The 15,593-nt window shown below is 33.2% G+C and overlaps 1 protein-coding gene across 1 annotated transcript in view; it reads right to left on the bottom strand.

Moving 5' to 3' along the window:
- The window catches only part of LOC108975185 (serine proteinase stubble), a gene marked incomplete in the record, with an annotated part of 85,553 nt that overhangs the window by 57,294 nt on the left and 12,666 nt on the right, over positions 1-15,593 (bottom strand). Inside the window, 1 exon segment of the mRNA XM_018943522.1 lies at positions 1,414-1,992.

Here is a 15,593-nt window from a genome sequence, read left to right as displayed (position 1 = left end):
CTTCTGATGGCAAAGTGGCTTTCTACATTAGTTCCAAGTGTATAAAGGAACAGAAAATGCAAAAAAAAATATTTTTGGAAAAAGATTACCCTACTGACCACTTAAAGGAAAAAACCTGAAATTACATATAAGTTAACATATAAGATACATTTACCAAAATAACCTGTTATTATGGGTTATATATTGGGTAATATATAAGACAATTTTAGCAAAACAACCTCAATTATAGGATATATATCGGGTAATATATAACATAATTTAACGAAAATAACATAAAATATTTTGCTTTAAAAATAGATGAAATCGATTGATGCGTCATTGATTAGTGAGGGAACCATAACGCTATTTTTGAAAACTTATATTGTATAACAAGATGGTGGTTGGCCACTAATATGCAATATATGCATTACAAGTTTGCAAAATCTTTCGCTTAACATTATGTGATTCGTATTAGAATGATCCCCTTCGTCCAAAATTTTCACCACTACTCGGCCTATTTTCTTTAGTCTGCATTACACAATTATTATTATTATTTTTTCCATATAAAAATTTTGTTTGGACATCACTAACCGATTGAGTTGGTCATACTTGCATCCCAAACCTCAATTTAATACAATTCAAAATTAAATTAATAAAACAAGTAGTGCTTTAAGAAGTAGTCGTTTAACTCAATAAACTCTATCTGATGACATTAGTACACAAAGTCGTCTCGTTTAGGCAAACAAAAGTTCAGATTCGTGCGAGACCAATGTATGCATGTCCACGATTCAATCAATAGATGTTTGCTCATTCCACCTGCCAGTAAAAATATAAATACTTAAAGCTGTTGTCTTATTATGTGTAAGTAAAGTTCTGAGTTTTAAGAGCTATTAGTTGCCACAATACAGGCCGAAGGCTGAGTGGAACATTAAAACACTTAGAGCCTCAAGCATCAGTTAGCTGGATGCCGGTAGCAAAAGCTGCTTGAAATGAAGCATCTAATTTAAATCAGTGATAAGTCTAAAAAGCTTTGTTGAACATTATTATCCAAATATAGGTATCTTCCTCTAACTTCACAAAGATCCCGCCGCTATCGCACATAACCAGCCTTCATAACCTTATCTAACCAAACCATAAAATAGGGTGCTATGCCATTTAATTGACCATTAACTTGGTAAATTGTGAGAAAATACATATGTAAAAAAGTACTCGCATTTTCTTTCATATTTAGATGCAATTGGAAAAATTATAACAAAAAAATTAATGTAGTCGATGTTTAAAAGTACAAAAATTAAATATAATAAAACATCGCACATGTAATAATTTAGAATCTAAATATGAAAAATATCAATATATTCTAAATTTTAAATTTTTTATGGATTTTCTAAGATAATTATTCGTTTATGAATTAAATCTGTCTGCACATTAACTTACTTGCAAGTGTGCGCATACTAAAGCGATAGTATGCTATTTTATAATATTTTCTTTGACTTTGATTTATTGCCCGCTCCACTCTATTGCACAATATTCTCCACTACATGTACACACATCTACACACATACATCTGYATATAAACAGCTCACTGTAATCACATTTATTTATTTATTATTTATTTGCATTTCCAATTATATTTCTCGCGCTATTGTTGTTGTCTTCACTCTTTTGGTTCACTGACAACACTTGCTTTTTACGTTTTGTTTTGCCCACACAGTTTGCATACAATTTAATTGACACTATTTATTTATCCATTACTGATTKCTTATTCATTTTGTTATGCACCAAATAATAACACTGAGAATTTCACTTTTGCTTGCGATATTGTTCGAAGYKAATGCGGAASAGTGAGAAAACGTCGACGATTCAGCTTTACTTTAAGCATTTACTGTTTGACTATAAGCTTGAGTGACTCGCATACATACAAACAATTTTGGCGTACACTTGGCTTGAGTTGARCTTTATTACACTTCCACTCCGTGATGGCAAGTCGAAAAGGCGACGGTACGGCAGAACTTACTGAAAGAGAAAAAAGCAAGTTATTATTAAATATATAAAGGTCGATATTTTCAGTTTTTTATTAAAATTATGATATGATATAAATTATAATATAAAATATTTTTTTCCTGAAAAATGTATATCTTTTTCCTGAAAAATAGCTATAAATTAAATTAGCCACAAAAAAGAAGAGTAATGCAAATATAAAACAAACAAAGTTAAATAAGAAATGTAATTATAAACAATAATTGATTTTAGCGAGTTTCGGCAGACAGAATAAGAATAAATTATTACAAATAAAAAATAAGTAAAAAAGAAAATGTTAATAATAAAAAAATATTTTATGTGACGTTCCTAAATCGATAATTAAGCAGTTATATGTGTTTTCTTTTCAACAATTTTGGATCTCATAAAAAAAAAAATTAAATGTTTATTATAATATTTTATTGTTGCAACCAGCACTATTAATAAAGAAAGTCTGAAATTTTTAGAAGAAAATATTTTAAAATTGTATTGTGTGCTCAATAATTTATAAAAGGTCCGAATAAAATTAATCAATCAATATTTAAGAAATAAGAAAATAAAATAATTAAGAAATTTCACAAAAAAAATATTTTCTTTTTATCTTGAAAACCCAACCCCTCTAATTATTTAGAAGAAGCAATAATTCGACTAAAAAAATATAATATTAAAAAGTTTAAAAATTTGTATAATAAGCACACATGTAGCGTTATYCCATAATTGTATCAAAGCTACAAAAAAAACAACTCTGTAAAAAATTCAAACAAAAATTGTTTGCGAACGAATCCTTTTTAATTCAAACTAAAGACTTAAGAAACAAACTTTTTCTTCACGTCGTATAGTTTTCCTATATAAAATGTATTAAATGGTAGGAAATGAGAAAAACCTATATATTTCTATGCATGTCCATATAAGTTTTTGTAGAAATTTTCATTTTTGGAGGCTCCAGAAGCTGTAATATAACCTGTCTCAGCATGAATTTCTGCATTTCTCTAATTATTTTGCCAAATATTAATTTGTCAATCAATATTCGAAAATATATCATTAATGATACGTACAGTTTCATAGCTCTCAAATCCCAGTATTTGTTTATGTTTTTCGTAGAATACAGATTTTTATTGGCAGAGAAGAAAAATAATCAAAAGTTTCCTTTTAGGACTTGATTTCGATCGTTCAGTTTGTATGACAGCTATATGCTATAAAGATCCGATCTGAACAATTTCTCCAGAGATTGCACCCTTGGTTAAGTTAATAACACGTGCTGAATTTCTTGAAGATATATAATAACAAATGAAAGAGTTTTCTATACAAGTCTCTTTTTACGATTGTTTAGTTTGCATGACAGGTATATGCTATAGTGATACAAACTGAACAATTTCTCTGGAAATTGCATTATTGCTTTAGGCAATATCTCTTGCCAAATTTAAGGAATATATCTCGTAAAATGAAAAGGTTTTCTATAAACAACTTCATTCCGATCGTACACTTTGCAAGACAGCTATATGCTATAGTGAACCAATCTGAACAATTTCTCCTGAAGTTATACCGCTGCTTTAGATAATAACCCATGCCAAATTTCTTGAAGATATATCTATAAATGAAAATGCTCTCCCTACTGGCTCTTTCTTGCGATTGTTCAGTTTGTATCACAGCTATGTATATGCTATAGTGGTGCGATATCGGCGGTATAGACAAAAGAGCAGCTCTTTGGTAAGAAAAGAATGTGCGCAAAATTTCAGTTCAAAATCTCAAAAAACGGAGTTATTTCGCTGATATTATTACAATTGTTTTTGTAATTTATGTGCAACTCGCTAATAATGTTGCTATTTTTTTTTGTTGTCATAAGTAGGTACAATTAAATTAATGCGCTTGAATGCTGTGTGAAAATCGCCAGCTATGGAGGCGCTACACCGACAGCGGTTGCAAGTTGAATGCGGAAACTGTGGCAAATGTCTGACGGTGAGTTAATTGCAACAACACCACCTGATGGCTGCAACACGAATACAACATTATTTCAACACCTACAAAGCRCAAACTTATACTGATAGATATGTATGCAGCCATGTATATCTGATTGTGTATATTTATGTGTGCCACAAAGTATGTAATGTTYATATGKATTTGTGATTGCGTGCAATTTTCCRACGCCASAGCAATGGCGGCCTATCTGTGACGATTACCAATCRTTGTTGCATAGCAGCAATCGATTTGTTTGTTGATTTTCCAGCGATATTACATTGTTGCCACAAATCTTGCCACAACTGTTGCTGTGCCTCCTGCTGCTGCATTGGCATGCCGTTACTATGCGTAATTTGCATATAAATTGTTTTTGTTATAAGTATGTATTATGTTACACGCTGGCTCTTCCTCTAGCTTCGTCGCTAGTCCCACACACACACACACACACACAGGCACGCACGCTATGCTGTTATTAGCTTACAACAGGTGAATGAATGGCAAATGTTTGCGGCATTAGTTGTATTGCATAATTTTAACAGTTTCGTTTCGTCTCGTTTCTCTTATTCTTGTTGTGCTGTGTTGTCGTTGTGCTGCTTTTGCTGTCGTGCATTTGGCGCTTGGGAAACTGCAACAGTGGCAACGAGCGGCAGGTCAGGCCGTCCGCGTGGCTGGCAGGCAACTTAAGTCAACACTATATGCAAGAAACATTGTTGCTAGTTGGAAAAAAACAACAACAAAAACGACAACTGACTACAATAACAATAAAAAATTATTTACTTAGTTCTAACGGTTTGCTGGAAATACTATAAAAAAAAAACCCACGCCAGCAAAGTAAATATGACCGTCAAATGCGTCGAGTGTCTTTTCTGTTTCTCCGCAGTCAATTCTACAGTATTTTTGTTGTGTTGCCATTCATTTTATGTTGTTTGCATTTGTTATTGGGCTTTTTACTGTCGGCTGTCGCGGCGGCAAATGTTGCATCTCATTTGCGTGCAACACAGTTGATGCGACTGCATAAATATGTATTTACTGTAGAAAAGTGTGGTTAGGTTRAAAAACTGTCTATGCTCAGCGCCACTTTGTGGAAACTGTGCTAAAGCGTCACTAACGCTCGTATTGTTCTCTCTTTTTATGCTAAACGGCAAAGTAATGAAAGAAAATTAGAAAAAATTCTTGTTAGAAGCTGTCAACGGACCTAAGAAATAAAAAAAAAACGTAAGTTGAGCGTCAAATGTAAAAAAGTCTTGAAAATCTATTTCTATTACAGATTTGAAATGTTAGAAATTAGTAAGTATTTTTTATGCAAATAAATTTAGCAATTCGAGGTTTTGCTATTCATCTAAACATTCGATGAAATAAACTTAGCAGAACCAAAGCAGGTTCCCCATAATTAGCCTTACTACTCGCAACACCATCACCTAACCCTTATTGAATAATACTCGATACACTACGTCCAGCACGAAGCGAATGAAATACTTAAACATAGCAGCCGTTGCTGAGTGTGTACATGAAGGCCATGGAGAGTCGATTCAGCGCCGTTCCCAACAACACGACTGACATTTGGAACGACATGGCGTCTTTTACGTCTGAAGCCAATCGACTTTCCCAACCGAAATAGGTTAACTCTATAGGCTCTTACAAAGTTCCAAGAAAATCTAACGTTTTCGAGTCAAATTTTGTTCACCAATGATGCCCATTTCTGGCTCTATCGCATCAATCAATGAAGTTATTGAGAGAACACTTCGATGAGCAAAAAATTTCACTATCGTGTGATATCAAACCGTTAGAATTGTGCGGATATGTACATAAAGTCTAAAGTCTATGCGGAAAATCCCACTTCGAGGCTTGAAGCAAAATATCACGTGTGTTATTCGCCAATTATCGGTCGAAATTCTTGAACTAGTCAGCGAAAATAGGACTCCACGGATGGACTATCTTTATAATCCATATAATCTTAAAAAAAAAAATAAAAATAAAAATACATTTCGAATAATAATAAAGATTCCTCTTTAAATTTGAAGTATCTGAGGTTTCTCTTTTTAAAATTTGGGCAACTAAACGGGATTACACTTTATAATATAATTGACTCTATTCAACTAATTTTTGACATTAAGACATATAATTATCAGGAAAAGGTTCTTTCATTTACATATATATCTCACACATTGACCTATGACAGTTTTGGTTGGATTTTGACAATTTTCGGTCATAAGGTGACATACTTTAAAGGTACCATTTGTACGAAGTTGTGTCTCAAAATATTAATTGYTTTTTGATTTGTATACTGGAATTTCAAAATTGTGTTATATGGGTAGTATACGTGGTTGTGGTCCGATGAATGTCAAAAGAATGTCATATACCGAATTTGGTTCAAATTGTTCGAGCAGGTTGCGAGACATTGTGTGCAAAATTTAATGCCTCTGGAATAATTATTTATTTTTTTTATCGCGTTTTTAGCAGCTTTTTAAGGAACCATTAGATGAAAAGTGAGTGAGGTTGTCACCCTATTCGGTGCAGTTTTAGAGTGCTGGTTGAGGTCCTTAAGATATTTCTGCTGAGTGCATTTGTCAATTGTACCTTAAGTGCCTTAGGATACATACATACATATATTAGACCTCATAGAGAGCAGGAGGTTTTTTTTTCAAAAATTTTGGACGACAGTTTCTCTCTCTTGTTACTACAATTCCTTGTATCAGTGTTGATGGGGATGGCATGAAAATACTCAACCAAATGAAATCGGTCACATTATAACATAATCTCAGGTATAATTTTCGCATGTTGACCGCAGTAGGTTTTTTTTTCGCATGTTGACCGTACTTTTCGAAATCACATATATGTATACATATATTATAACAAAAAGGTACCCCGAAATTGTAATTTAAATTAAATGATATTTCGAGAAAAATGTACTTCACTAAGTTGGTAAGATCCCTAATTACTATGCCAAATATGTGCGCGATCTGTCAACCGGTTTGTTAACAGCGGCCGCTTAAGACGGTACAGCTCAGAGAGAGAGAGAGAGAGATATCGAACAAAGAATTTGTCTCAAATTTTGCATTTCTAACCACATTTCGTGTGCGAAATCGTTGCAATGTCGGAAAAGAATTGCGATGACTCAGTTTAATCAAAACCACAAGCCTGCAAGTGGTACAAAGCTTTCAAAACGGTCGAGAGGTCGTTGAAGATATGCCTCGTTCTGGACGAAGATCGTCCACTGGTACGCCAGCTGATAAAAATACTAAAAAGTGAAAAATGAGTACTGTTCGAAAGTCATCAGACAAATGTAAGAAAGATGGCCAGAGAGCTCGAGATCTCTTCCGAGTCCGTTAATATGATTTTATTGGATAATTTGGGTATGAAAACTGAATTGTTTTTCATACAGGGTATCGTAAACAGGTCACTTTGGACATGCTGTATCGTGCGTATTTCGATCCCACATTCATGAATAGSAYTAAAACTGTCGACGGATACTTTGTATGTTCTTCTCCTAAAATATATAGCAAGCTTGAACTTTGAAAAGCAATGCCACTAAAAGGCGTTGGAGTAATATTCTCAAATTCTGWGACAGAAATGTTCACAAATTTACGAAATTTTTTATAAAATGTCTCGCTCTCTGCACACAACCTTCAAACCTTTTTTGTAATAAGAACTAGGCTTCTATGGGAGAACGCCTAGTGCAGTAAAAACTATTCAACGAGAACAAGGCACGCGTTAGGTTTGAGTTTTTGGCAGCGCAGCGCATAGAAAAAATACTTGCCTAAAGAAATAAATTGAGATCGTAAAACAGCGGCAATCATTAAAGAAAAAGCTTTCTTGATACGAGTGCGTGTGACAAAAGTTCCAATTTAGCTGGACTTTTAATTTAATTTAAAAAATATATTTTTATGAGTGCCCACAGACACAAGAGCAGCTAGTTGTAGGTTTGGCTTGTGGCTGCTGGTTGGTTGTTGGTGGGTAGCCATATGTGAAACCAATTAGGTGGGCAATGGTGGCAGCAGCAGCATTTGTAGAGCAGAGCAGCTGACTAAATACCGCGGCATCAATAACTACATGGTATGTACATAATAGATAAACAATAATATTGCCGCAACAGCAACTAAAAAAACAGCAACAACAAAGGCAACCAGAAGATGAATGCAAAAATATTGAAAAAGCGGCGCAACTGATTTGCGAAAATGCAGTTGCAGTCAAGCAGTAAAAACGGTACTTGCAACGCAATTGTAAAAGCAACAACAATAACAACAACAAGAGTGGCAGCAATATTAAACGKTTATTCGAAAGCAAAAAAATTAAAATCGAGAAGTAAAACAATTACAACGGCAGAGTGCGTACAGTAACAACAACAATATCAATGGAATACACACACATACAGCTAAATATATATGTATATATATTTATATGTATAGGTATATATGTATGTATATATAACACATATATACATTTAAGTAAACGTATAGACATGTGTGCGTTCAAACGTTGCCGCATGATTTACCGTAAGCAAACAAAATGCGAACGAACAGTAAGCGGCTTGCTGCTGCTGCTGCCTTACACATGTTACAACAGCAGCAAGACAACAACCAACACAACAACAACAACTCCCATTAGCGCCGATCGGCGAAAAAGATAATGCAGCCGCGACAACAACAACAAACCAGCAATAAACAACGCCGTCTACTCGTGCTACAGCAAAAACAACAACAATAACCAACGTTCGGAAAAGATAACGCAAAAATTAATTAACTGCACATTAGCGCTGCTGCGGCGTAACAAATGCAACTGCAATATGGACAACAGCTGGCAACTGGCAACGGGCAACCGGCAGCCAGCAGGCGATAGCGGCCAGCCCGCAGCCGACTGCCAGTCAGAAGTGTGAACCACAGCAGCAACAATGCCAACAATGAGAACTGCAATCGCTTCGGTGTTTACTTAAAAGTTAGAAGCAACTGTAAAAGAACAGTTGCGTTGCCAGGGCAGCACCACATATGCACACAAACACACGTACGCGCGCTCACACCTGCTTATACATTCATTCAGTATGTGTGTTCGTGTGTATATGGTTGCTGGTGGTTATTATGCGGCATGACCTGTGCGCCGCCGTGTTTGAGCTAGAGGTGAGTGCAACAAGTGGCAATGGTCTGTTAGCTGCTATTTGACTCCATAAATATGCTGCACTCGCCGCTGTGTAGGTGAATGTAGAGCAAATGTGAGTAGTAAGTGAAAAGCAATGCAAAAGCTGAAGTGGCAGAATAAGCGGGGAAATGGAAAATAACATAAATAAGAAAAAAACGTTAACTTCGGTTGCACTGCAGCTACAATACCCTACACAAATAAGAAAGATCCCTTACAAGCCCTTAATTTCGAATGATCAGTTTGTAGTGCAGCTATATGATATAGTGATCCGATCTCAACAATTTCTTTCGAAGTGCTTTAGACACTTGCTCATGCCAAATGTGTTGTAGATATCTCTTCAAATAAAGCAGCTTTCCATACAAATCCCTTATACTGATTGTTCAGTTTGTATGACAGCTGTATGCCATAGTGATCCGTTCTGAGCAATTTCTAGCAAGATTACATAGTTATCTTAAACAAGTCAAATTTCTTGAAAATATYTTTCCAAATGAAGAAACTTTCCATACAACCAGTGAAAAGAAAAATTATACACACATACATATATTGTCTAGCATTTGAGTTTAAGTTAATAACTATGTTACCCTAAACTTCAAGGTTTTATGAATGAATGAGCCAACTTTAACTTGCCGATCTCCTAATATACAGCAATATTAAAGTTGAGTAGAACTTAGTTCCGATAAGCTAAATATTGATAACATAAATAAACGTCTATTATTAGACACATTCATTCTAAGAGGGAATACCTGCAGATGCCAAACGAATATTATATCAGCAAGAAACCTGTCTGCAGATAAAAAACAAAAAGGTTTGATAACGAATGACACGAGCACGAGAAAACTGCTTTTATTCTTTAGAAACCTTAATATTTTTTATTCGGCAAAAAAGAGAGCTACTAAAGCTGTCGSCTTACGAGTGGCTTATGTGGTATTCAGCAGACAATGGCAACATTGCAATAGTTTCTATAAAAAAACACTTTCATAAAAAGTTTCTTATAAAAAATTCATTCAGCAAGGCTGTGAAAGCCTGAAAAAACTTCTATAGTCGGTTAGCATCAATGGCAGAAGATTCGAGAGAAAATAAAKTACGAGTAATTCGGATAAGCTGAAAAGTTATGCTGACCGATCTTAGATGTGCATACATAAATTCAAAAATACGTATGTATGTATATATTTATACATAACATATCCTGATCAGATTATGCACGAATTTTAATAGTAAACAAAATTAMAATCAGATTATACACGATTTTTTTTTTTAGTATACAAAATGAAAACTTCATCAAAAACTGATGAGGTTTTAATTTTTACGGTTGAAACTGAAAAAAAAATGTTGATACATGTTTCTAAATTTAAAATGAAAAAATAGAAAAATTTTAATGTGTTTTTTTAATAATCCTTAAATGTTTTTTTTTTAGTTTTTGCTTTAATTTCATTTTTTGAACTTCATAACGTGGTTGCCATATGTTAAAAAAAAATAATTTTATAAAATTTATGTTTTCTTATATAAAAAATACTTTTCCAAAAATACAAAATTAAATTTTTTTTAATATTTCTCAAATGTTTTTTTATTACTGCTTTAAAGCTTAAATTTATTAAAATCAAATTTAATTAACGTAGTTGCCATATGTTTTTAAACTAGCAATATTAAATAAGTAATATTTGTTAATAATAAGATTTATTTATTCCGATTGTTCAGTTCGTATAACAGCTGTAAGCTATGGATGATCGGTACCCGCAGGATTGGACAAATGAACAGCTTCTTGGGCAGAAAAGTACGCTTGCAAAATAACCGTTAGATATCTCAAAAACTAGTTCGCGCATCGGCCAAATCGACTCAGCTCATCATGCTGATCATTTATATACATATATATTTTATGGGAGCTCCATCATTTTTTTTTTAATTGTTATAAACTTCGTGTCGAAACTGTTCAGGTTATAAATATGCAATCAGGTACAATATGGATACAAAACTGGTATACCAAGCAGAAAACGGGTATATGTTCAAGAAAGGTTGAATAAAATGGATTACTTGCGGAAAAAACTTATCGAAATTTGACATAGGRGAAGGCAAAGTTCCTATAAACTGATCGATCAAAATAAAAATATAGATCTTCGTTAAAAATATTTTTGTATTATCAATTCAATTTCGTATTTGTCTATAATATATCAAACAACGTGGCTAGAAAGAACTAACGTAAGGCCTTCCATTAGTGCAAGCCGTTGACTGGTTACGTTTTCAGATTTGGTTGTTATAGATATCATATACATACATATATGTATGTGCTATAAGAAATGAAGTTGAAGAGCAACTGAAGTTTTTGTTTTGTCATTTTATATGTCTTTTTTTTCAGGTAAAATAGTGCAGACCAAAAATAGTTGTTTAAGATGATGAAACAACTTATATTACATCATCTCATAGGACCTATGAATCTGATCTAATTTTGAGAATGCTGCTAAACTAAGTAAGCTTGTTGGACTCATCGTCATTTTTGTTTATGTGAAATTATCACAAACAGGAATCGAAATATTATTACTTTCAAGATAACAGTAAATTTATTACGTCTCTTTCTCCCTCTCTCTTGCTCTCTTTCTTTATTACACTTTTTCTTTTTCATACTATTCACTGCCAGTTCCGAGCTTACTCTACTTCGAAGCCGAGTCATTTTCTATTTATACATGAAACTACTTGCAGTCAATACGTCCTGATTGGTACAAAGTAAATTTTATAGAGTTCTGTCAATCCTGATTGTACTCATGGCCCGACGGACCTGAAAATAATCTCAATTACATTGTCTTAAGGGGCAGCCTGCTTTAGAGGCTTTAAAAAATCGATTTTTTTGAGGATTTTTTTGGAAGGGAAAGAAATAATTGACTGAAGCTTGGACAATACTTCGAATTCCCATCTATAACTTTAGGGACTTATTATTCTTAAACAATTTTTAAAGAGATTTAAGCAACAGAAATCGTCTTTTTGAAGCTTCTAAAGTAGGCTGCCCCCTTAATACACAATTATGTAGACAGTTATTGATGAAACTCACTTTCAGACCTATTAGACTCATCTAAATAGTTAAATGAACGCCCTTTTGAAGATGTCAACATCAATAAAATTATTTGGTTATCAGATCGATCGAAAAAGTTCAATTCAGGTTCAGCTGGCGATATTCTTTAAGGTTCTCATTTATAAAGTGCAGACGAAGTGGCATAAAAGATGATGCTTTTATCGAAGGATGTCGATTATATTTTCCGTTCAGTAATCTAAAGAAATCCGGAAATTTACAGAAAGATATACTTTGGCTAAACCACGAGTGATATAATTTAATTTAATACTTATTCGCATGAACATCTTGCAATAATCAGGTTGTATACAATACAGGTTAATTGAAAAATCCTGGGAAAATACTCTCTCTGTAAGAACATTCTAGTAAGAATGAAATAAAGAAATTTTTTCGAATTATTAAAATCTTTCAATGATACTATTCTCACTATAATATGCTTACACTCTGTAATTACGGTGCAGCAAATAAATGCAGAACTTAATGGAAAGGTTGAGATAAAGTGCTTGAATGCATTAGTTATATTATCCACATTTGCAAAAATCCCAAATGACTAARTGATATGTACCTATAAATAATTTAGTTACCTGCAGCCGTTATGCCCACTTCCAGCAGTTTATTCTTTCTTTTTGCGCTTTTCTATATTTCACCTTTCTTCAACACATGCCTGTAGTACATGCCTCTTGTGGGCTGCGCTGCCGCTTTTGGGCATTGAACACCAGCAGACTAGAACARCATGCCGCACAAGTGTGTTGGTATATACGAAAGTACAAATAAAGACACACACGTGCATATATGCCCAGCCATGGCTACCTTCACCACTCCAGCAATCACTGGCTTTAGCTTGGTAGCTAATCTGCTGCGTCTACCGACTGAGTGATATTATTGACTTAGCTGGTTGCAAAGGTGCTTTGCCTCCTTTTAACTAGCGCGTTTTTGTTGTTTATAAATATATATGTACAYATATGTATGTGTATTCGTGTATATAGTGTGGCTTGTGGTGGCACCAAACATGGTTTAAATGTCGAACTAATTAGTGTACATGTCGTTGTTTGCCAATAGTTAACGCTTAAAAGCACAATTGGCCTAACAGCACATTTTCAAGGGGAGCAGCTATAAATGTGGGCAAGAAGAAGCATGTGTATACAATAATAAAAAGAGCTAGGCCGCTAGGAAAAATCAATTGAACTAATTATATATTATCTAGAATTTGAGTTCCGTTTGACAAGTGTTCGGCTGAAGAGCGTGATATATAATATCATAAATGGAATTGAAATTTCAAAAGTTTTACATTATAAACATTAAAAGAAGATAGTCACATATTTTAAATTTAAAATTAAAAAATACAATTTTTTTAAAATAATTTTTAAATTAATTACTTCTAGTTACTGCTTTAGGATTTAAATTTCAATCAATATTGTCATATGTTTTTAAAATAGTAATAACAAAAAAATTAATTGCTAATATAAAAAAGAACGTTTCCATTTAAATTGGCTTAAACTAGTTGCTTTGCAAAAAAATCAGGGTTGCCACCTGATTTTAAATATTTTATTTTTGGATAAATATTATTGATTTAATAGTTGAAATTGAATTGAATTGAGTTCGGAAACGGTGCAAAGGTTCTAATAAACATTAAAAAAGGTTGCCACATATTTTTTAATTTAGAYATAAACAATTTTAAATGTTTTGGTTTAAAAAACTTTTAATGAATTTTTATTTAGTTAGTGGAAATTATTATTTTTTAATTAAAATGAGGTTGCCACATGGTTTTGAAATTGTAATAAGAAAAAAATTAATTTGTTGTTAATATAAAAACAACGTTTCGAGTTTAAATTTCTAGTTTCTAGTTTAGATTTAACTAGTAAAATTATTATAGTAGTGGCCACCTGAAATTATTATACTTAAATAACGTTGCCATATATTTTAAAATTTTAAACTTAAAATGTGTTAATTTTTTTTAAGCAAGTCTTGAAAGAATTGTTACTGAAATTTTAAGTCAAAATGACGTTGCCATATGGTCTTAAAACGGTAATAAAAAAAATTGTTAATATTAAAACAACGGGTCCAGTTTAACGTAAACAACAACGTTTTTAATTAGATTTAAATAGTTGAGTTTCATAAATTATCAAAATATGGTGTTGCCACCTTATTATTAAATAATTAAAGTTTTGCGTAAAAATTTTGAGTCTAACAATCTATACAATGGCGAGAGTGCAAAATTTGATTGTCAGTGAGTTGCCACCTTTATTAAATTTTTAATTTTAAACTAGCTAATTTGGTCCGAAAATKATACATTTTTAGTAAAGTTAACGTGCTTTTGGAAGGAATTTCTATCTGAAAATAATTTAATGAAAAATTTTATATTGAGCTTAGAAAATGTGGCAATACTAAAAAGGTCTTAGCYTAAGTGTGTGAAGTCTTTTTAACTATTAATAGTAAAAAGTAAAAAAAAAATCTTTCGAGTATATAAAGTTTTTGAAGTCATAAGCGAGCATAAATCTGATTAAAGAAGTGCTGCTAGGGTTGTCACATAGGTAATATATGTGTATATTTCAAATGTAAAAATACATATGTATGCGTTAATATAATTGTGATTTCCGCCCAGGTCATCAGCTCGAACACATAATCAAGCATTAGAGGCCAAGTAAATGTAAATCCAGAAAAATGCTTTCAACTGCTTGCCTGTTACTAGTTCGAAAGCAATGCATGTACATTAAGGTGGTGCACAAATTGAGGAAAATCTTTTACATTAATGCACTTAACTTTACTAAGATACACTTATACTTAAATAGGAGATATTTAAATATTTTTTCTAACCACCCTAATGTACATAAAGCACTTATGACCAATAAAACAACGTTGTAGGTACTTCAAAAGTAAAAAAACTGCTAACTGATATGGCAAATGCGAGCAACTATTTGCAGCGCTTCAATGTGCCAACAAAGAGGACGATCGCTAACTGCTAATCGACAGCCAAGCGAAGGTAAACGGCGTTGCAAGAGCAGCAGCAGCGGCTACTTAGCTAAATGTCACAGCTAAACATAGTAAATAATTGTTGTTTTTGCGCTTGTTGTCAATGCACTTAAAATTGTTTGAGTTTTTCTCGCATTTGCGTTCTTTTGTTGTTGTTTTTTTTTTTTCTTTAAAACGTTGTACTTGTCGTCGCACTGTTGGCCGCATGCGCACAACATTTCTGCTTTTCTCTTTATTTCCACCTTTTTTTACGGTAATTCAGCCGATCAAAGCAGCTCAGGCGTCAAGCAATCAATTGCTTTTAAGTGCAAATGCTAGACAACTGCGTTGAAGGCTAATGTCAAGGTGTGTCAGTGTGTGCTGCGGCTGTGTTGCACGTAGCTGATGCACGCAGCATAGCAAAGTAAATAGGCGCAGCGTTTTCTCTATGATATTTACGCCTTGTATTACAAATAGAACTAAATACCTGAGCAATCTTACATATTGG

This window comes from Bactrocera latifrons, unplaced genomic scaffold (assembly GCF_001853355.1).
Source record: "Bactrocera latifrons isolate USDA-ARS-PBARC rearing strain unplaced genomic scaffold, ASM185335v1 scaffold_62, whole genome shotgun sequence".
In the NCBI taxonomy this organism is placed as follows: domain Eukaryota; kingdom Metazoa; phylum Arthropoda; class Insecta; order Diptera; family Tephritidae; genus Bactrocera; species Bactrocera latifrons.
Note: the sequence above shows the minus strand (reverse complement) of the source record. Positions and strands in the feature narration are given on the sequence as shown.